General features: G+C 50.3%; 1 protein-coding gene across 2 annotated transcripts in view; it reads right to left on the minus strand.

The window, feature by feature from the left end:
• Nucleotides 1–22779, minus strand: part of Myh9 (myosin heavy chain 9) — a 93528-nt gene that overhangs the window by 58553 nt on the left and 12196 nt on the right. The window lies entirely within an intron of this gene.

Raw genomic sequence — 22779 nt, forward strand, 5'->3', positions numbered from 1 at the left:
GGTGAACTTCTTTGCACATGAACTGCCAAAATTTTCTCATCGCACATTTCGGGGAGACAGAAGTACTTCATGGTCAAAGCCAGCCGAGGGATCTGGTTACAAATCAATGGCCACGAGCATCATTCTGAGTGAGTGCACAACCAGGCAATTGTGCAAACAAAACTACCATGAGAAAGAAGAGGCATGCAAGTGTCTCACAGACAGTCACAATTATAGTCACCAAGCTATATACTGGCTAAAGCAGCAGAATGATCACACCGTTTAGGTCTTCCAAAACATTAGGTTTCTATTTAGTCAAAAAAAGGGGCCAGGCATGGTGGCGCACACCTTTAATCCCAGTACTCAGGAGGCAGAGGTGAGGATCGCCACCATGAGTTCAAGGCCAGCCTAAGAATACATAGTGATTCCAGGTCAGTCTAGGCTACAACAAGCCAGCTTAAAGAAAAAAAAAAAAAAAAACAGATTGGGTGTGGGTGCGTACGCCTTTAATCCCAGCACTCAGGAAGTAGAGGTAGGAAGATTGCCATGAGTTCGAGGCCACCCTGGGACTACATAGTGCATTCCAGGTAAGCCTGACTAGAACGAGACCCTACCTCAGAACATCAAGAAAAAGAAAGAAAAGGGCAACTCACTATAACTGTGCTATGGTGGGTAGAAATTAGAAGCTACTGGTTTACACAGTCAGCTAAGGCAAGAAGGAACAAAAACAGCACACATTGCTACCAGTTTTTTTTTTGTTTTTATTTTTAGAGGTAGGGTCTCACTCTAGCCCAGGCTGATCTGGAATTCACTATGTAGTCTCAGGGTGGCCTTGAACTCATGGCGATCCTCCTACCTCTGCCTCCCGAGTGCTGGGATTAAAGCTGTGTATTATCACATCTGGCTTTTTATATATATTTTATTTTATTTATTTCTTAATTGATATGAGAGAAGGAGAATGAGAGGGAAGAGAGAAAGAGAGAAAATGGGTGTGCCAGGGTCTCTAGCCACTGCAAATGAGCTCCAGACATATGTGCCACCTTGTCCCCCTGGCTTACGTGGGTGTTGGGGAAATGAACCTGGGTCCCTAGGCTTCACAAGCAAGCACCTTAACCACTAAGCCAGCTCCCTAGCCCTGCTATGAGCTTTTAATTCCATCTTGCTAACACAGCCCAAAGAAATATACCCAGAGGGAAAGCCAGGCTCTGGGACCCGCCATGGAGGTGAACAGACAACATTTATGATTTGTGGGTCAGGAGAACATGAGCACATGTGTGATTTGCTCTTTTTGAAACTTGATTGCCAAAAGAAGAGGAAATAGTAATCCCTTAGATGTTCATCATAAAAGCTGGATATGATATATGGTTACACATGGGCAAGCAGAGCGGGGGGGGGGGGGGCTCATCCAGAGGGACACAGGACTTGGACTCCCACTCTGTGACCTTCCCACGCTAACAGCACTGACTGGACCACTGTTCAGAGTAAAGCAACCCAAGCCAGGACGGAAGCCTGCTCTGAGACACCCAGCCCACAGCCACTAGAGGAAGCAGCCAGAAGCTGCCTCCTGGGGCTCTCAACAGAACACTGAGGAGATCGACCGATCACCCAACCCTGTAAGTCTGGGAAGTGCCCAGATCCCACCCTGGAGTCACTCTGCTTTCATGTTCCCAGATTCCAAGCAGAGGCTTGGATGCCAAGGAGACTGCAGGCTTGGGAGGCAAAGAACAAAAGGAAAAGCCGACTACGGTCCAGGCCTCCTCCGCTGGCCTGTTAAATGTTTCCAGACCCAGGCTGAGGGCTGCCCTGGGCTCAGTCCATGAGAGGCGATTTTCCTGGAAATGTGCTGCTTCCTCCCTGAGAGCTTCTTTCTTTATCCCCCAAAACCATCAAACCCTGAAGCCTCTTGCATCTACTCTGCAAGAACTCCTGGAGAGAGGCCAGGGTCCACAGTTATCTGAAGTGCCTTCAGCCCTCATCCTCCCTGAGGGACAAGGGCCAGAGGTTCACAAGAATGGCAGTGCCCTGGCACCACCAGCCTTGGCCCAGCTGTTGACACTATCAGGGCAGTTACCAAACCCAGACTTCTCTCTGTCACAGTAAACCCCAGCTGTCCTCCGCCTCTTGGCGAGCCTCTGAGCTCCGGCTTCCCTATCACATCCCTGCCGCAAGCATAGAGCGCAGGCAGGATAAAGCAAGCTGTCAGCATGCACCCCAGAATCCCAAGGCTGCTGCTGGCTACTCTGCAGAGCCAGGTCTGTTGACACACACCTGTCATCTCAGCACTGGGGAGGCTGAGGTGGGAAGATCACCAGTGAGAGGAGGCAGCCTGGGTTACAAAGTAAGGCCCCCATCTTCAATAGAAAAAGAAAAAGAAAAAAAAACAAAGTTTAACAGCCACAGGCAGAAAGGAGGCAAAGGGGACAATGTTTAAGGATCTGCCCACCAATTCTAAATTCAATTTGCTCACCACCTCACTGTCAATCACCCAGGAAAAGAAATTTTATAATCACTTTTTATATAAATAAGGAAACTGGCTCACAGAAAGTGAATCACTGGCTCAAGATACCCAGCCTAGTCAAAGGGTAGCATTCCAGGGCTGGAGAGATGGCTTAGCGGTTAAGGCAGTTGCAAAGCCAAAGGACCCAGGTTCGATCCCCCAGGACCCATGTAAGCCAGATGTATAAGGTAGCTCATGTGTCTGGAGTTCATTTGCAATGGCTAAAGGACCTGGTGGACCCATCCTCCATTTCTCTCCCTCCCTCCCTCCCTCTCTCTCTCTCCCCCTCAAATAAAATAAAAGAGTAGAATTCCAACCAGATCTGCCTGGCCCCTGAGCCTACAAGTCTTATAGCTGGGTCATAATCATCATAGCCGAGGATGACCTGGGAGTGGAGAGGAATGCATTCCACAGCACTCAACAAATACTTACCTACTGGACCTTATCAGGCAGGCAGGGAGGCCGAGAGGATCGCTGTGAGTTCAAGGCTACCCTGGGACTACACAGTGAATTCCAGGTCAGCCTGGGCTAGAGTGAGACCCTACCTTGAAAAAATAAAGTGGGGGGAGTGTGGTCAAGTTCGGCTTCTCCCTCCCTCACCAAAGTCCACGCTATGCTAGTGACTCTAGTCCTGGCCAGACCAACAGCCAAGCACCCACCTGGGAGGCTGGCTCCTGGCAGGCTCTGGGCCCTTAGCATTTATCCTGGAAATCTGGGTGAGCCGTCAGCCTGGTCTTTGCATCTCAGGTCTGCTCTGAAGGGCCATGGATATGACAGCAGCCGGCAAGGAGGGAATTTCACCCAGGAACTACCCACCCAGGCCACCTTTAGACCTTACTGGTGAGACAGTCACGGACCTAGCTGGCAAGCCCATGATCAACAGACTGAGGGCTAAGCCAGCGCAGAAAACAAGCCTTAGCTCCATGGCCCAGGCACCAAGGCCTCTGTGGAAGGCCGGCCTGACAGCAACATTGCCGCCCAGCAGAGATTTCCTTAAATGCGGCTGGGCCGGGCCGGCCGGGCCAAGGGCAGAGCCACTTGGTTTCAGTGGCTTTGCTGGAATGACGTGGGTCAGCAGCCATGCCAAGATCAATACATGGGTTTGCTGGGTGGGAAGGGTGGCAAAGGTCATGGAACACAATGGCCTTCTATGAAAGGCCCCTGGCCTGAATGCAGAGCAACACCTAGCAAGATTCCTGCTCAGGGTCCAGCTGGGCTTCTGTTCCCATCTTTGGCAAGTGATGAGGTCTCTGGGCCCTGCTGCTACATGGCTAATGCTCCCCTCCACAAGAGGGGTGGAAGAAGCTTCCACAGTGACATTCCACACACCCCACACAAGGGGCTGGGGAACAACTCCATATTCCAAAAGGGGCCTAGAGAGGACCAAGGAAGCCACCTGTCCTGGGGGCCATACTGTGAAACTTAAATATAGGTTTCAAAAGATGAAAGGGGGGGCAGAGAGATGGCTTAGCAGTTAAACGCTTGCCATAAAGCCTAAGGACCCCAGTTCAAGGCTCAATTTCCCCAGGACCCATGTTAGCCAGATGCACAAGGAGTGGCACACATCTGGAGTTCCTTTGCAGTGGCTGGAGGCCCTGGTGCTCCCATTCTCTCTCCCCGTTTGTCTGTCAAATAAATAAATAAATTTTTATAAAAAAGATGAAAGGGCTGGACCTGGTAACACTCCTGCAATCCCAACACTGGATCACTGTGAGTTCCAGCCTAAGACTACATAGTAAATTCCAGGTCAGCCTGGGCTAGAGATCCTACCTAGGGCCAGGGATGGGGGGGGGGGGGATGAGGAAATGAAAGGAAAATTATCTCCCCAAATTTCTACAATGCCACGCTTCTCACCCACCCACCTACCCTACCCCCCCCCAAAAAAGTTTGCTTTTTGTTTGCTTGCTTGCTTGGAGTCAGGTGTCATGTATCCAGGGTTAGCCTTCATCATCTTCCGTAGCCAAGGGTGACCAAGCACTTCTGGTCCTCCTGCCTGCACTCCCAAGGGCTGGGATTACAGGTGTGTGCCATCATGGCCAGTTTTATGCAGTGCCAGTTATCAAACCAAGGGCTTCATGCAGACTTGGTAAGCACTCAGCCAACTGAGCTACATCCCCAGGCCCAATATGCCCAATTTTCTTTTTAATGGTTCCTTCTAGTCCTGACTCACGGGAATACTTGACTGACTCTCATAGGCAGGGAGGAGTTTTCTATTTGGTCTCTTTCCAACTTAGCCTGATCTTTCCCCAATAGGGCTAGAATTTATTTACTGGCCATTTCATCCCAAAGTTGTTTATTTTAAAGTATTTTTATTTATTTATTTATTTGCAAGGAGAAAGGTGAAGGAAAGGGAGAATGAATGTGCCAGGGCCTCCAGCCACAGCAAGCAAACTCCAGATGCATGCGCCACTTTCTGCATCTGGCTTTACCTGGGCCTGGGGAATCAAACCCAGGTTGGTCCTTAGGCTTTGCAGGCAATTGCCTTAAGTGCCGAGCCATCTCCCCAGGCCTCACCCCAAAATTTCATATCCTGGTGGTGGTGTGGCAGCTCAGAGGAGCAGCTCCACTCGTTACTCAAGCTAAAGGGGCTGGAACTCAAACCTGCCTGCAAGGCCTCCTGTAGCTCACTCACTCAACGGCTGCGTAATAGTCCAACGGGTACTTCATTTTTTTGTTTTATTTTGTTTTGTTTTCTGGAACTGGAGATTGAACTCTGGGCCTACCACTGAGTTATATATATCCTCAGCCCCAAAGGGATTTTCAACAATGGTTTGGAGGAGGTTCCCCTATTACCCAGTGTACCTCCTTGCAATGAGATCCCAGCAGGGCAGTTACTGGAGTAGAGGAGCATGGGAACTTTTCTAAGATCTGACTTGTCTTCCAAGGGGCTGCTGCCTCTAGGAAGGGCTATGCATGTGAGCAAGGGCCCAGCCACACCAGCATCATCTGCCAATGATGTTCACAGGAGCACTCCTGTGGCTGGGCTTGGCACCTCAGGGAATGCCGCCTCAGGGAGAACCAGCAGGCACTGGAGGAGTTAAGGGGCACAGCGGGCTGGGCGGCCCTTCCCTAGCGGCTTCCTGCAGTACCGTCCAACTCCAGAAACCCCAGCAGTTGCCTTTTTAGGCCATAATCGAGCAGGAACCACCAGAAGCTAAATTAGGACTCTCAGGAAATGATGAAACTGAAAGCAAAGAGGTTGACCAAAAACCTTTTCTTTCAACCCAAAATGCAATTCTCTCTCAGCCTTCCCTTCTTCCTACTAAACACCCACGTGGATCCTCTCGGCCTCCTGATTTTTCCTAAATATCTTATCCTTGTTTGTGTTGATTCAGAAAACAAGCTCTGGCCCACTCCAGACAGCATCTACACTGCTGCACAGCGACCCATTCCTAGACACCAGGCCTGGTCTCAGTCGTCCAAGGACAAACTCCAAGCTGGGAGCCCTCAAGCTGTCCCACTCCTCATTCAGCCACCACCGCCAAGGCAGCCAATTCTCCCAACCCAGCCTGGAAACAACTTCCTAAAGTATGTAAGACATACATCATCAACATTCACTTTGCGGGCTAGGGAGAAAGGGCCAGACACCCTCAAATGGGTGTGGCCTCAGTGCCCAATGCAGTTTCCCCTTGAACTGCCTTCCTTTGTGAGTCACCAGGATATGGAAGGGTAACAAACTGAGAAGTGCTACGGTTTCTCACAGAAAGATGTCTCCTCAAAGCTATGATTCCAGCCCTCCATGCTGGCTTGCACTAGACTCTATACTGAGAATGGAAAGTGACATTGGAGTATGACCTTGGAAGAGGCTTTCAGCCTGGCCCTCCCAGAGTTGGAATAAATCAGTCAACAGTGGCCTGGATCTATCAAGATTCCAGTTCTGGCAGCCTCCACCCACATCCTATGATCTTGGTATGTAAGGCATGGACCCCAGAAAGGCTCATGGACTGAAGGCCTGGTCCCCAAGGCATGCAGAGGAGGGCCTTGGGAAATGACTGGAATGGGGGGTGGGGGTTCTGAGTTCAATGGATTCATAATTTGATGGCACTATCGGGAGGTGGCGGAAACTTTCAGAGCCAGGACCTAGTTAGAGGCAGTGAATCACTGAGGGTTTGTCCCTGGCAGACATAGCCTGTCTTGCATCCTTGCTGCCAGGAAAGACATAAACAGCTTTCCTTCCCACCTGCCCGCCACGATGCTCTGCCTCGGTCTAAGCCCAAAAGACGGACTGCAAGCAGACCACAGACTGAAACCTCTGAAACCATGAGCCAAACTAAACCTTTCTTTCAGACTTCTTCGTGTCTGGTACTGTCACACCAGCAAGCAGCTACTAACACAAACTAGAAGCTTAATCAGAGGTGCTTAAGCAGACCCTGTTTTTTATCCCCTGCCATCCGAGAGGGTGAGGAACACCTCCCTTTACTATCTACATACAACCACTGGTTTTCACAGATTATTCTGGTTTTTGTTTTGTTTTGCTTTTCAAGGTAGGTTCTCACTCTCAAGCCCAGGCTGACCTAGAATTTACTATGTAGTCTCACAATGGCCTTGAACTCACAGTGATCTTCCTACTTCTGCCTCCCAAGTGCTGGGATTAAAGGTGTGCACCACCAGCTATTTCATACACTTTTGAATTCCACGTGTTCCTTAAATGTACAGTGAGACAAGAGGACTGTCCAGTGGAACACATGAGGGAAGATCCAGGGTTGTGTCCAGCTCCAACACAGACTCAGTATAAGAGGCAAGGCACCAGGGCCCTGCAGGAGAAGCAGGAACTCTGGAAATGTGGGCGCTCGGGGGTAAGGGCCTTGGAGGCTGGGACACAGCTGAGTCCTGGCAGCTGGGTAGCAACACTGGTGGGGAAGAGGCAGGAAGTACTTCAGGTGAGCAAGAAAAGCAAAGCCAGCACAGAGCCACGGTTCAGACGCAGGCGCACAGGTGACACAGGGTCATCGGTTACAGTGGCATTTCTCATCCTCAGGACTGCACACACTGGGGCCAGACTGTGTTCTGTGAGCACCGGGCAGCATCCCTGCCTCCACCAACTAGATGTCAGTAGCACCTTGTCCCCCACAACACAGTGAGTTACTGTGGGGTGTAACTGCCTCCGGATGAGGCCACTGATTTAAGGCGTTCGTATGAGAAAATGTTGCACTTCAATTATAGACCCAGGTCTGGAAAATCCTCTCCCAGCTTTAGTGCCTGAGCCAGATCGCCTTCATTAAGTACAGGTCCAGCTGTCACAGAGCCCAGCGGCAGAACATGCTCACCTAAAATATGCAAGGCTCTATGGTTCAAGTCCCAGCATCACAAAAGGGAAAATGAGGGGGGAAAAAAAGACAAACTTCACAGCTTTCTACATAGAAAACAGGGTCACTTAATGTCACCTATCTACTAAGAGCCAGGCATGGTGGGACGTGCCTGCAATAGTAGCTCTGGGGGGGGTAAGGCAGAGAAATCAAGAGAGGCTGAGGGAAACCTAGACCCTCTTGGCAAGCCCTTGTCTCACAGAACAGTTCTCAGGAAGAGGTGGCAGAAAGAATGTGAAGAACGGGGAGGAAAGAGTGTTTTGGAATGCCATCTTCCAGATGTGCAGTGGGCTTTGCAGGCGTGACTCACAGCAACTGTCATTACCTGCACAATACTGGGCCTATCAACATACCGTCATGGGTGATAGTAAGGTCAGGGCTGGAGAGACTGCTTAGTGGTTAAGGCACTTGTCTGTGAAGCCTAAGGACCCAGGTTCGATTCCCTAGTACCACATAAGCCAGAAGTGCAAGGTGGTGCACATGTCTAGAGTTCATTTGTAGTGGCTCAAGGCCCTGATGCACCCATTCTCTCTCCAATGAACAAATATTCTTTTAAAAAAAAAAAAAGGATATCTGGGCTGGAAAGATGGCTTAGCAATAAAGGTGCTTGCCTACGAAGCTTACAGACCCATGTTCAACTCTCCAGATCCCATGTAAGCCAGACACACAAAGGTGACGCATGTGCAAGATAGTGTACACGTCTGGAGTTCTGTGTGCACGTCTGGCGTTCGACTGCAGTGGCTAGAGGCCCTGACATGCCAATTCATTCTTTCGCTCTATCTCAAGATAAATAAAAGTAGGTCTCAGCCAGGTGTGGTGGTGCACGGCTTTAATTCCAGCACTTGGCAGGGTGAGGTAGGTGGATCGCCATGAGTTCAAGGCCACCATGAGACTATATAGTGAGTTCCAGGTCAGCCTGGACTAGAGTGAGACCCAACCTTGAAAACCCACCCCCCAAAAAATACAGACAGAAAGAAAGAAAGAGAGAGAGAGAGAGAAATGAATGTCCCCGTAGTAACCAGTATTTCAAGGGAAATGATCGACATCTACATTCACCTGCTGGATCACACTAGGACCTAGTGGGGGGGGGGGGGAGCAGCTCAGCAGTGGAGTCCTGGTCTTGAGTTCACTCCCAGCACAAGTAAATAAATAAATATCCAAAATACCCAATTTAAAACAATCTGGGCAAAACAGGCTGGTGTGCCTCCCAGGCAAGACATGAAGCGCACTCAGAACCTCCAACAGGGCAGCCCAGCCTGTGTTCCACACGCAAAGGTCACTAGCATCAAGCTGTCCAGGTGGTAAAAGAGGACAGGCAGCCGCGGTCTGCGGAGGGTAGAGCTTGCAGCCAAGGCTAGGCCAGGGCTTCCCGCCCATGGACTTCCACCAAGTGCTACTTTGCAATACCGTTGGCCAAACACACTGGTCCCACAGAGCCAGTGGCTTCTTCCCCGGGGTACCCGCGTGAGTGTTTCTCACGCAGGCTCCCCTCCACGCACAATCTGTACAGAACCCAATACATCTCAAACCCCTTCCAATAAACCTCCACGTGCAGGGTCCACTAACACCACTCCACCTGCACTCCATCTAGGGACCAGGTACTGTTCACCTAGCCAGACAAGGCAGTCCCTGAAAACTCCTCCCCGTGGCTGAACCAGCCTCCACACTGTCACCAGTGCCGGGCTCGTCTCCTGCCTCCTCTCTCTGGCCTCTGCCAGACTCCTTTGAGTAAGTTGTCCTCCCTACCATAGGACTCCAGTACTGACGGGGCTTGAGAGATGGCTCAGTGGTGAAGGGACTTGCCTGCAAAGCCTAATGACCCAGATTCGATTGATTCCCCAGTATCCACGTTAAGTCAGATGTGTAGAGATGCATGCATCTAGAGTTCGTATGCAATGGCTAAAGGCCCTGGTATGCCCATTTTCTTTCTCTTTCTCTCTGCAAACAAATAAATATAAATAAAAGGGCTGGAGAGATAGATGGCTCAGCAGTTAAGTCACTTGCCTGTTAAGCCTAACAACCAGAGTGTGATTCCCCAGTACCCATGTAAAGCCAGATGCACAAAGTGGTACACGCATCTGGAGTCCATTTGCAGTGGCTGGCAGCCCTGGCATGCCCATTCTCTCTGTCTCTCTCTTCTCTCTCTCTACACTTGCAAATAAATAAATGAATAAAATACTTTAAAAAAAAATAAAAACAAGCTGGGCGTGGTGGTGCACACCTTTAATCCCAGCACTGGGGAGGCAGAGGTAGGAGGATCACCGTGAGCTCAAGGCCACCCAAAACTACATAGTGAATTCCAGGTCAGCCTGAGCTAGAGTGAGACCCTACCTTGAAAAACAAAAAGTAAATAAATAAATAAATAAATAAAAATAAAAAATAAAAACAGTCATGTGTGGTGGCACACGCCTTTTAATCTCAGCATTTGAGGGCTGAGTTAGGATGATAGCTGAGTTGGACGCCAGCCTGAGCCTACATAGTACGTTCCAGGTCAGCCTGGGCTAAAGCGAGACCCTACCTCGAAAAGCCAAACTAAATGAATAATAAAACTAAATGCTGCTACTTATGCTCCGTCCTGTCTTACAGCCACTACCGGCCAGTTCAAACAGGTCCAAGGGCACCACTGCTCCTCGGGCATCAAGCCGAATCATCTCAGCTCGGAGCATGCCACCTCCGCCATGCTCCCTGCTCTTCCTTTCTGAAAGCGTCTGGCCTTCCCAGATCCTCAAGGCCAGCTCCCTGCTGAGGTCCTAATCTTCACAGGACCCCAGGGCTGGCAGAGGCTGTGTCCTCAGCTCCCTACTGCAGCCAAAAGCTGGCCCACCTGATGTCCTTCTGGAATCTGGAGTTACATCTACCACAGTGACCAAACGTCCTGCAATTTCATTTGAAGACAGAGATCAGGTCTCAATATCAATCAATTGTAAATGTTTAGCACAACCCCTGGCCCTGAGCAAGTGCTTGCCTAATGTTTCACAAATAAATGAACAAATGAGTGACTGGATGAGAAGGCAAGAGATAAAGAAGAGTAACTGAGGAAAGTTTCTAAGCAAGAAAATCTTCTAGCTTCAAAGGGGTCAAAAGTAAAGAAAGGAGGAGAGCTAACAAGGAGTGAGGGGTGTGGGCAAACCTGTTAGAAAAACCAAGCTCTTTAGGGACTAATTTTCATATAATCAAAACAACAACAACAAAAAAAAGCATACTGAAACTGCCATCTGCAAAGATAGTAAAGATTACTTATTGGCCTCCAAGAAAATTTAAATAGGGTTGAACTTATCTGTTTTCTAGAACCTTCTGGCAGACCTACTACCAGACAAATATGCCAGACAGAACAGCGTCTGGCACAGCCTCTGCTGCCTTTGAGATGCCATGGGAAGGCCGTGGAGCACTTGGTTTGCACCCATCAAACAAGTGCCATGTCATGGAACTTGGAAAAAGCAAATCCCAAGATAATGTCTGGAATGCAACATGAGGAGATGGAATGGGCATGCTCTGGAGGCAAGCATACCTGGGTTTGAATTCCACAATCCCTCCTCCTTTGTTCACAACTTATGGGACCTGGAAGCTGTCTGCTCAGAAGGGCAGTTTCCACACGGAATAGGACAACCCCCATTCCTCTATCTGGTCCACCTCACCTGACTCCCACCCTTCACAGGAATGACCCCTGGGGCCTCTCAATCTTTTCTCTGTGGGATCTGCCTTTCCTCAAGAAGATGTGGTACAGTACCATGGCTCTCCCCTCCCCTCCCCTCCCCACCCCTCACGAGAGAGTCCGGGACACAAAAAGTTCCTGAGAGCCAGAGAGAAATAGACACCTGCATAAATTCCTCAAATTGGGATTGGCACTCAGGAATATCCTGCAGGAAAGACTTCTACAAGCTAGTCTGGGAAAAGCTGATCAGACAGGATGTACGTAAGGACCGTGCTACAAGAGCTGGGCTTGGCCCTGATGAACTGTTTGTTACCTAACGCTACACCCCAGCTGTCCCACCTGTGAGATGTCCCGCCTGTGGGCTGCTGTAAAGTTCAAACCACACAACAGAATGGCCTGCATAAACACCAGGGCTGCAAGCGCTATGCACCTGGAGGGTCCGCAAAGGGGATCAAGCAGTCACAGTGCCCAGCTTGTGAAGAGGTGGGGGGGGTCTCCTTCCTGCCTAGGGCCCAGAAGGCAGGAAGACCCAGAGGACCAGGAGGGCTATGAAGGGCCCCCACCCTCCTCCCTCAGGAATGTTGTTTGCTGACATAAGAAGCCAGGGCTTGTTTGCTTTAGCAGTATTCCAGCCCAAGCCCAGGCTGATGCTCAGCAGATAAGCAATCCAGACCAGAGAAAGGCCCAGAGGAATTTAGCACAAGAGCCCAGGGCCTGCCCCTGGGCCTTCCTTCCCCAAAGCTCAGGAAACACTGAGGCCCATGGCCTGTGGTCTTCAATGTACCCTCTACCCAGCAAAGCCTGGGTCGTCACAAAGGACACCAGCGCATCTCAAATGTTGTGCACAGTAAATATAAGTAATTTTTAAATGTTTATTTGAGTGGGAGAGGAGGGGGCAGAGGGAGAATGGGCACGCCAGGGCCTTCAGTGGCTGCAAAGGAACTCCAGAGACGTGCATCTGGCTCATACATCTGGCTTCCGTGGGTCCTGGGGACTGAACTTAGGTCCTTTGGCTTTGCAGGCAAGCACCTTAGCCGCTAAGCTATCTCCCCAGCCCAAATATAATTTTTGTCAATAAAAAGCAGTCCTTTGGTTTTTTTAAGGTACCACCAGAATTTGATGCATAGGTTCCATCCTCCTGTGTAACAGAGGGATAGGGTGGGGACTGCTCCACAAGGGGCTGCAGGTCCACTTGACCCAGGGCCTTATGGGCCATTTAGGAATGTGGACTTTATTCTCCAAACAGCGGGGGAGGGGGAGGTGACATCATCAGCTTTGTATTTTAGAGTTCACCCTCCCTGACCTCACCAAAGGGGGTGGTGGGAAGTTAGCAGTTGGAAAGTCCCTGGAACTTAGACAAGGAGGGCCCTTCCAAGCTAAGGGGGGAGCCCAACTCCCAGTCTAGGCAGAGTAGGAAGTGAAAGCAAGAAAAAGCAGGCACATGTCACCCTCTGGGGCCCCCACCCCCCAGTCAAGGCCTCCCAGGTGAGAAGCAGCCAGGCCCAGGGCTTGAGGTAGGCAGGTGTTTCCAGGACATCAGGCAGGACAGCGTGCCCAGAGCACACCAACTACACTAACTCCTAAATGAATGAATCTGGGCAGAAAGCGGAGGGCCCCTCACACCAGCATGGCATCCTGGCCTCCCAACCACCCTTCCACATTCTCCTCATCCCTCAATCTACCCACCTGAATCCAAGTCCCCAGAGTGCCCACGTCGTCCCCCTCCCCCACAAGCCACAGGCCCTTCCTCCCAGCTTCTCAGATTCTTCAAGCCCCAGGTGGCGACCCCACTCACCCAGCAGCCTTTCCCCACACCAAGTCCCGCTTTCCCTCCTCTCCCCAGGCCCAGCAGCGTCAGACTAGCCCCAGAGCCCCTGCTGCTCTGCTGATCTCCGCAGAGACCCTCCCAAAGAGCTCACAGCAGGACTGTCCCACCCCCACCCCCACCAGTCCCTCTTGCTGAAGAGTTAACTGAGCCCCAGGGTCTCCAATCAACAATGCAGTGAGAAGAATCTAAACGGTTCAAAATGCCCGAGTCAGGGAACCTGGCTGTCCAGAGTGAGTATTCCGATGGTAACCACTCCAAAGGCCTTCAGGGCCAAAGTCTTCAGGAGAAAGGAGAGGAGAGAAGAGGAAGGAGGGGAGGTGTGGGGTGGGGAAAGACAGGGTAAAGGGAAAAGGGGGCGTCAGCAACATTTTATAGCCTTGGCCCAAAGCTGAGGCCCCGCAGGCAGCAGACAGCCTGGGGCTGGGGCTACAGATAAGTCATCTGCGGCCCCTGGCTTTGCTTTTAATTGGTTCAATATTTGCACAGTGAGGTCACACGGGAGCCTCACCTGCTTGTAATGAGCTTCCACTCAGTCGCCCAGGAGAAGCTGCAAGAGAAGCCAGTGGTTCTGGGCAGGAGTGGCACCCCGCCAAGCAGAGAGGGCCAGACGGTCCCTCCCCTCGCCCCCAGGTTTGACAAGATTGACAGGAGCACCTCTGGGCTGGTGTCCTGGGCACACAGGCACCCATCACCGGTGCCCTCCCGCCGACAGCCTCTCCCAGAGCTTGCCAGCGGCAGCCCACACGCGCGGGGGCAGCCGGAGCCCATCAGACTCCTGAGCTAGCTCCCTCCCTCGGGGTCTGCTGATAGCAGGGCTTTTCTCTCCTCAAGCTTGTGAGCAGGGGTGCAGAAACCCAACACAGAAAAATAAGCATACTCAGAAGATTTAATTACATGGCCACCATCTCCCGGGAAGGCGCAGAAGGCTGTTTCCTGAGTCATGGCTGCGGAGCAGTGTGCGCGCCATCGGAAACCAGCCCAGCCCAAGGCACGCTCAGCCTGGAGCCCACCAGAACTCCAGCAGCACATACTCTTTTTTTTATTTTTTTATTTTATTTTTAATTTTTTGAATTTTTTTCGGGGGGTGGGTCAAGGTAGGGCCTCACTCTAGCTCAGGCTGGCCTGGAATTCACTCTGTAGTCTCAGGGTGGGCTTGAACTCATGGCAATCCTCCTACCTGTGCCTCCCGAGTGCTGGGATCAAAGGCGTGCACCACCACACCAGGCGAGCAGCACAGACTCTTAGTGAGGGTTATATAAACAAATTCATACTTCTTTTAGTTTTAATTTATTATTTTTGTCAGTGATGAACAATTAAACCAGAGCCTTAAGCATGCTAGGCAAATAAATAGTTTACCACTAGACTATACCTTAGGTCTCTAATGCTTTTTTAAAAACTGAATTAAGGGCTGGAGAAATGGCTTAATGGTTAAACTGCTTGCTTGCCTGCAAAGCCTAAGGACCCAGGTTTGATTCCCCAGTACCCATATTAGCCAGATGCAAAGTGGTGCATGCATCTGGAGTTTATTTGCAGTGGCCAGAAGCCCTGTTGTGCCCATTCTCTACCTGCCACCACTACCACGCCCCACCGCTCAAATAAATAAATAACTTAATTAAAAAGCCACTTAGCCGGGCATGGTGGTGCACACCTTCAATCCTAGCACCTAGGAGGCAGAGGTAGGAGGATCGCCATGAGTTCGAGGCCACCCTGAGACAACACAGTGAACTCCAGGTCAGCCTGGACTAGAGCAAGACCCTCAAAAAAACAAAAAAGAAAAGAAAAGCCACTTCCCCAAAGCAGCCTACCTGTCTCTATCCCTGCAGAACAGAAAGTTCTAGTCAGCACTGGGTCCTCACTGCCCACCATCAGTAGATGCTGGGTAGGCCTGACCTCAAGTGGCCTACAAGAGGAGGAGAGCATTTTCCCAAAGGTCCAAACTCCAGGGACCAAGTATAACAAAATCTCTGCCATTAAGTGACTAATGTTAAGCCCAGTAACCCCGTATCTATTGTCCAGATCGCCACGTTGACTACATGTGGGCTAACTTCTCCCTTCAGCAGGCCAGACAGCATCGGGTGACATAAGCTCCGGGTCACTTTACGGCACCCAGAATCAATGTCGCTGTCGTCTTCCCCCTCCACCTTACTGCCAGCTCTATCTGATTCACACTGATCTTTGTTTCTAAGACACACAAGACCGTGACAACAATCTTCCCGGACAGATGCAGTGGCCATCCTTGGAAAGACAAGAAGGTCCATCCCTGGAAAGGAGAGCAACCTTCCAAAGGGGGTTATTAACTCCTGATCTCCATGCAACATGTCTTAAGAGGAGCCAGGCTCGAGACTCTGGCAGGCTAAGTAAGCCTAGTCCTCCATCATCTCAAAGGACACTCACTTCGCCAGGTTGACCTGACCATATCACCCCAGGCACCCCAGGATGGCTTTGAGGATGGCGCAGTAGGTTGGGTGTGGACAGTCTGGCTGCTGGGCCAGTCCCACCCTCTTCTCTGTCAAGCCTAACTCAAAGAACCATAATATAAGAGAGTACAAGGCCAAGAGAACAGGACTCAGTGGTCCCCTGGATGGGCAGGCTCTCCCCCACCCCCCCAGCCCCAGCCATGGCCCCTTCTCTCAAGATGTCTGTGTCACAGCTGAGCTCAGAGTGAGTCAGTCACAGATGCTGCCCACTTCAGGGGCTTGAAGTCACATCCTGCCTAACCCAACTCAACATGATTTAGTCTACCCCAGGAATGCAGCTCTTTCCCACAAGTTTGTCAGAAACTCTACTCAGAATTTGACCATGTAATGGGCTCATTTACAAGCTGGGCTCCTGTAGCTTCAGCTCAGCTCAGACCTGCAGGAGGGAACCCCAACGTCATGACTATGAGAGGCCTCCAGAGAATCTTATCTTGGGGGCTCCCATTTCTTTTCTTTTTAAAAATATTTTTAATACTTTATTTGATAGAGACAGAGAAAAAGAGTGGGGGGGGGGTGGCTGAGAAAGAATATGTTTGCCAGAGCCTCTAGCCACTGCAACCAAGCTCCAGACACATGTGCCACCTTTTGCATCTGGCTTACATGGGTACTAGGGAATCAAACCTGAGTCCTTAGGCTTTACAGGCAAGTGCCTTAACCACTAAGCTATCACTCCAGACCCCAATTTCTTTTTTGGAAACACATACACACACACACACACGTAAAACTTTGTATCACAAATACAATCATTAGTCAATTTCATAAAATAATGTACAAATGCCATTGTAGTATATTTTATTTCACTTCTAAAAATGCTAGTTACCAACAACAACAACAAAAAAAAAAAAAACTTGTTACCACCTACTAAAGTCATTTCACAACCCACCCCGAGTCTCAATTAACAGTCTGAAAAATACCCACCAGACTTGGACTTCACTGGGCATTAGAGACTCAAACCTGTCTAGCCACTTGCGAAGTCACACCTTGAGTTAAGCCATGCAGAACTCAAGTCTAAAGCCAACAGAGAGAGATCTCTGTGGGGAGCCAACCTGGAACAGGTAAGAGGGCAACTACAGCTACCCACCCAATAACCTTGGCCCAGCCAGACACATGTATCTCACAGCATTCACATGGTTTCATCTAGCCAACCTTGACCAAGCCAAAGCAGGAATCATGGGGCCCCTCAAGCCTCAACAACAGACACGGAAGCTCATGAAGGCAAAATAGCATGCCTAAAGGCAGGCGTGGTGGTACATACCTTTAAGTCCAGCACTTGGGAGGCAGAGGAAAGGAGGACTGCCATGAGTTCAAGGTCACGCTGAAACTACATAGTGAATTCCAGGTCAGCCCGGGCTAGAGTGAAACCCTACCTCAAAAGACAGACAAACAAACAAAATGGCATGCCTAGACATGGGGACTTCTGAAACATCCTTCAAGAACGAGGAAGGTAGCCAGGCGAGGGGCAAGGTGGCGCTGCAAGTTCAAGGCCACCCTGAAACTACATAGTGAATTCCAGGTCAGCTTGAGCTAGAGTGAGACCCTACCTCAGAAAAAAGAAACAAAAGAACCAGGAAGGCAGCCAGGTTGGGGAAGAGGTGTGTAACTATGATCCAGGAATGTGGGAGGCTGAAGCAAGAGGACTGTAAATTGAAGGCCAGAGCAAAATCTTGTCTAATTAAAAATAAAAAATAAAAATAAATAAAATAGGGCTGGGAAAAAAAAACTAGGGCTGCAGAGATGGCTTAGAGGTTAAGGCGTATGCCTGCAAAGCCTAAGGACCCAGGTTCAATTCTCCAGGTCCCACATAAGCCACATGCACATGGTGGCACATGTGTCTAGAGTTCATTTGCAGTGGCTGGAGGCCTTGGCATGCCCATTCTCTCTCACTCTCCTCCCCCCCACCGTCAATAAATAAACAAATAGAAATGTTTTTAAAAAATAAAGAAGCTGGGCACGGTGGCTCACGCCTTTAATCCCAGCACTCAGGAGGCAGAGGTAGAAGGTTCACTGTGAGTTCCAGGCGACTCTGAGACTACACAGTGAATTGGAGGTCAGCCTGGGCCACAAGACCCTACCTAGAAAAAACCAAATGAATAAATATGAATCAGGAAGAAGCCCAAGACCTCTCAGGACAGAAAGAAGAGTCCAGAGTTACAGCATATTGCATGTCTCCAATCCAGCCCCAAGCTGAGGAAGACGCCCACAAAGGACCAGGGTAAAGGTCACTGTGGACCAGGGAGCACCTGGGAGCGCTTCCCACAGACACACATTCTCGAACAGGAAGCAGAGGTTGTGGGGTCTCTGGGCCAGTGGTCAAAGAACCCTTTCAAAATGTTCTGAAGTGCCAGGTGTGGTGGCGCACGCCTTTAATCCCAGCACTTGGGAGGCAGAGGTAGGAGGATCGCTGTGAGTTTGAGGCCACCCTGAGACTCCATAGTGAATTCCAGGTCAGCCTGGGCTAGAGTGAGACCCTACTTTGAAAAACCAAAAAAAAAAAAAAAATGTTCTGAAGGGCTGGAGAGATGGCTCTGTGGCTAAAGGCACTTGCTTGCAAGCCTGACAGTCCAGGTTCAATTCTCATAAAGCCAGATGCACAAAGTGATGCATGCTTCAGGAATTCATTTGCAGGGGCAGGAGGCCCCGATGTGCCCATACACACTCACTCTCACACACTCCCTCTGTCTCTCTCTCAAATAAATAAATACAAATTTTAGAAATAAATAAAATAAGATGTGCTGAAGGCTATCAACTCTTTGCCTATCATTCCAGGAGCTCAAAGACCCTGGAGAGCAGTCCACAGACTATAAGAGCCTCCTGGCTTCCAGCGGCTTACTCCCCATGCTCCAGGAAGTAGTAACCAAAACCTGAAGGGCTCATGACCCTCCTCCTAGTCCACCTTTCCATCCCTTGGTTCTATTCGCAGCTGAGTTGCACAAAGCCATCCTAAGCACAGAAGGAATTGAGAGAGGAGAGAGACACCAAACTCTCTAGAGGAGGTCAGGGCTGCATCCCAGGAAGATGATTCAAGAAGCAGCCATAGACTTAGGCCCAAGGCCACTTCCTTTTGAGAAAATAGTAACATGGAAGTCGGGCGTGGTGGTACACGCCTTTAATCCCAGCACTTGGGAGGCAGGAGGAGGAGTGAGTTCAAGGCCACTCTTGAGACTACATAGTGATTTCCAGGTCAGCCTGGGCTACAGCAAGACCCTACCTCATAAAACAACCAACCACCAAAAAACAGTACCTAAGGTGGGCGCACAGCACTTCTGAAGGCAGGCCAATCCCAGCTGTCCTTGAGCCCGCTGGCAGAAATTTCCTCCTCATGTCCTTAACCAGAAATCTGACTGCTGCTTACTTCACCACCTGTCAAGAATGACTCCTTTGCAGCCAAGGGTGATGGTGCACGCCTTTAATCCCAGCACTCAGGAGGCAGAGATAGGAGGATTGCTGTGAGTTCAAGGGCACCCTGAGACTACATAATAAATTCCAGGTCAGCCTGGGCTACATACAGTGAAATCCTACCTCAAAAGAACAAAAAAAAAAGAAAGAAAGAAAGAAAGAAAGAAAGAAAGAAAGAAAGAAAGAAAGAAAGAAAGAAAAAGAAAAAAAATTCTCCTTTGCCTGAGTTCCAAAGGGACCAAGGCTGTATGAAAGAAAAGCAGGGACCCTTCCCTAGGGACATTCAAGGTCACACCATTCTTCCTTGAGCCAAATCCTATACCCGGAGCCCCATAAACACACAGAAAGCCATGGGCACACCAAGACCTATATACATACAGATAGGTATATAAAGACCTGCATGTATACAAATGTGTACACACACACACACACACACACACACACAAGCACGCAGAGATGTGCTTACTTGTGCACACACAGACCTGTGCTCACAGATGCTCACACATGCACTTCCGAGGATGCTGGGGGTCAGAGCAACCTGGCGGTGAACCCTGCATTTGTAAGGGAATGTAGGGAGGTTATCTAATCATTCTGAATCTCTCCTTCTTCATCTGTAAAATGGGAATTACAAAGCCCACATCAAAGGACTGTGTGGCCAAGTAAATAAGAGCCACTAGACTTTGTTCTGAGCACTGTTTGATGAAGCCCCGAATGGGGGCCTGACTTGCTGTAGCGCCTGTGCCGACGGCACGCTCACTCCCCTCACTCCCGGCTCCACAGTCCTCTCCTAACCACTGCCTTCCCCGCCTCTGAGGATGCCTTAAAGCAGCAGGCACGTGGAGCACCCAGCCAGGGTCCCAGATGACAGCTGTGATGTGATCAGGAAGGAGAAAGAACACAAGTGACCCTGGTCTCCCGGTCCAAAGCAGAACTGGTCCCCTGGACTGACACTAACCCCGCCTACATGGTAGACTTCTCTTGCCAACCCCTTTGAACTTGATTCCTGTAAGATCAAGAGTGTTGGAGGGGAGGGGAGTTATCTCCCCACTGCTGCCTCTCCAGAATTTCTCAGGCCACACAGAATATCCAGGAATTTAATGAGCCTGGAGTTGTCGTGACTTCCAACTAACCACAACCAATCCGGAATGTCCCTGGTCAGTAGGGGCAGCCCGGAAGAGCCTTTGAGTCCTTTGAGTCCGGCCCCAGCACCCAGCTCTCAGGTCTGCAAGAGGATCACATTCTTCACATTCTTGTCTGAAAGCCACAAGAAAGGGGGGTTGGCGGTGCTGGGGGGAGGGGCCCCCACTCTTTCAACCTACAGATAACTACTAGAGCCTGGGACTTGCTTTCCCTATAGCAGCCCCAGCCTCTTCAAGGTACAAGACACAGCAGAGTCTGCTCACACGACAGTGTCCTCATGCCCTCGCATGCAGGGTACAGAGCTCCTAGATGGTGGGAGGCCTCGGTCAATCTTCAGGTCTCCCTCTGCATGAGGTTGGGCATTCTAGCCAGAGAAGGCAACAGCTCCCTACCTGCAGACAGACTGTGACGGGAGACAGGCCCCACACTGATGGGGCCGGGGAATGCCGCAAGTTCTGCAGGAACAAAGATGGATAATGAGGTATTTTTCCTCAGCACTTGGTACCATACATCCACCTCCTCCTCCTCACCCAGCAGAGACAGGAAACAGCACAGGGCGGAAGGCCTGGCAGTGGGCAGAAGGCAGGCTGAAAACAGCATTGTAGTGGGCTAGTGGAGGCGGCGGGCTAGATGGGGGTGAGGCTGCAAAAGCCCAGCCTCGCCGAAGAAACCAGGATGAAAACAACCCCCCCCCAACTCCCTGTCTATCTTCACCTGCTGATACCCACCTGCTGACCACTTCTGCCCCAGCTGCCTACCTTCACCTGCTGGGTACCTGAAGGGTTCATACGGAACCCCTGGTATAAGCAGCTAGCAAGGAACTGGGACTCAGGAGCCACTGTGGCAGGTATGCACAAAAGCATGCAAGTGAACAGGACCCCAACATCACTATTACCGTAGTCAGTGGTCTGAATAGCATGAGAAGGTAGGAGAAGCAGGGAGAACAGGTTCAGAAAACAAGTACTCTGGAAACTAGCACCTGAGAGAGGATCGTAGCTCTCCAGCATGCTACCCCGGCTTGGTCCTTGGAGCCTCAACGTTCCCTGCTACAAAGTGAGAATCGTGTCAGCAGCCTCCTGGGACTGTGAGGCTTCAATTCTGGTAACACGAACACAACTGCAAGCTTTATAGAGTGATGGGGGAAAATAAGACTACCAAAAAAAAAAAAAAATTTTTAAGAAAAAAGCAGCACAACCAGTTGCTATGCTGAGTAAACCACATGTAAATAAAATTCTCACAATACACAATAAAGCTGTGGGCTTAAGAGAAGGCTCAGTGGTCAAAGGCACTTCCTTGCAAAGCCTGACAAGCCGGGTCCAATTCTACAGTACCCACATAAAACCAGATGCACAAAGTGGCATCTGCAGCAGCAGGAGGCCCTAGTACAGCCCCTCTATGAAATAAGTATTTCAAATAATAAAGACGAGCTCCTCTGGGCACTAAACCGTCTGTGCTGTTTTTCCCTTTTCCTCACTCCACAGGTGAAGAAACTGAGGCACAAAGTCTAGCTAACTTGACTAAGGTCAGCGAGCTAGCAAGTGGGAGAATGGGAGTTAGGGCAGAGGCTAGAGTAGTAGATGCGCACGCTTCAAGGTCGTCGAGTGAGGTGCTGATTTGCACGAGGTCTGTTCAACCCAGGCAGGTATGAATCTGTTCTCGTTTCCCCAGCGTACCACAGGCAAGGGTGAGGCAAGACCAGAATGAGATTTACTGCAGAAGGGCACTGGGCCTCTGCGCTAGTGTGTTAAGGTGGCAGGTGGCAGGTGAGTGGTATTTGAGCAAAGCCTTCAGCAAGGCAAGCTTTACCTGTCACCGCCTAACGTTGGCCACCTCCAAGGATTTTCAGCTTAACAGGCCTGCACCAATGTTCTACTCCTCACTGGTTTAAAAAACAAAAAGCACTGTTTATGAAAGGCTGGGCAGCCTGGGAGCTCAGAGCAGGCAGTCTGGTCACTCATGGGCTATAATCAAAAGCAGAAAGGGGAGGCAGAAGTGAGGCAGAGGCCGCTGGGGAAACGGGGGGGGTGGGGGTGGGGGGGGGAGAGGGCGGGGGGGGGGGGGAGGCAACGGTAGCAGGTCTGTCCAAATACTGCTAAGCATCCTCCGTACTTCAGCTGCAACATGGGTTAGCTGGGGGAAGATGAGATTGTTCTGTTTTGTTTGAGCTGGTGTCCTTCTAAAAAGAGATTAAACCAGGTGTAATGGCACAGAGGTAGAAGGATCACTGTGGGTTCGAGGCCATCCTGAGACTACATAGTGAATTCTAGGAAAGAAAAAAAAAAAAAGAAAAGAAAAAAGAGATTAAGACAGACATGGTGAGGGTGACCATGTGGGGACTCGAGGAAGCCAACCTGCCACCTTGGAGTCCCAACCCCCAGACGTGACAATAAACTGCAGGATGGCCATTCAGCCTGTGGAGCCTCCTTACAGCTGTGCCTACAGACTCACTTACTGCCTCCCCCCCTCCACTTCTGTTCTCCTGAAGAGTGACCAGCCAGTGAGCA

Source organism: Jaculus jaculus, chromosome 6, assembly GCF_020740685.1.
Source record: "Jaculus jaculus isolate mJacJac1 chromosome 6, mJacJac1.mat.Y.cur, whole genome shotgun sequence".
NCBI lineage: Eukaryota > Metazoa > Chordata > Mammalia > Rodentia > Dipodidae > Jaculus > Jaculus jaculus.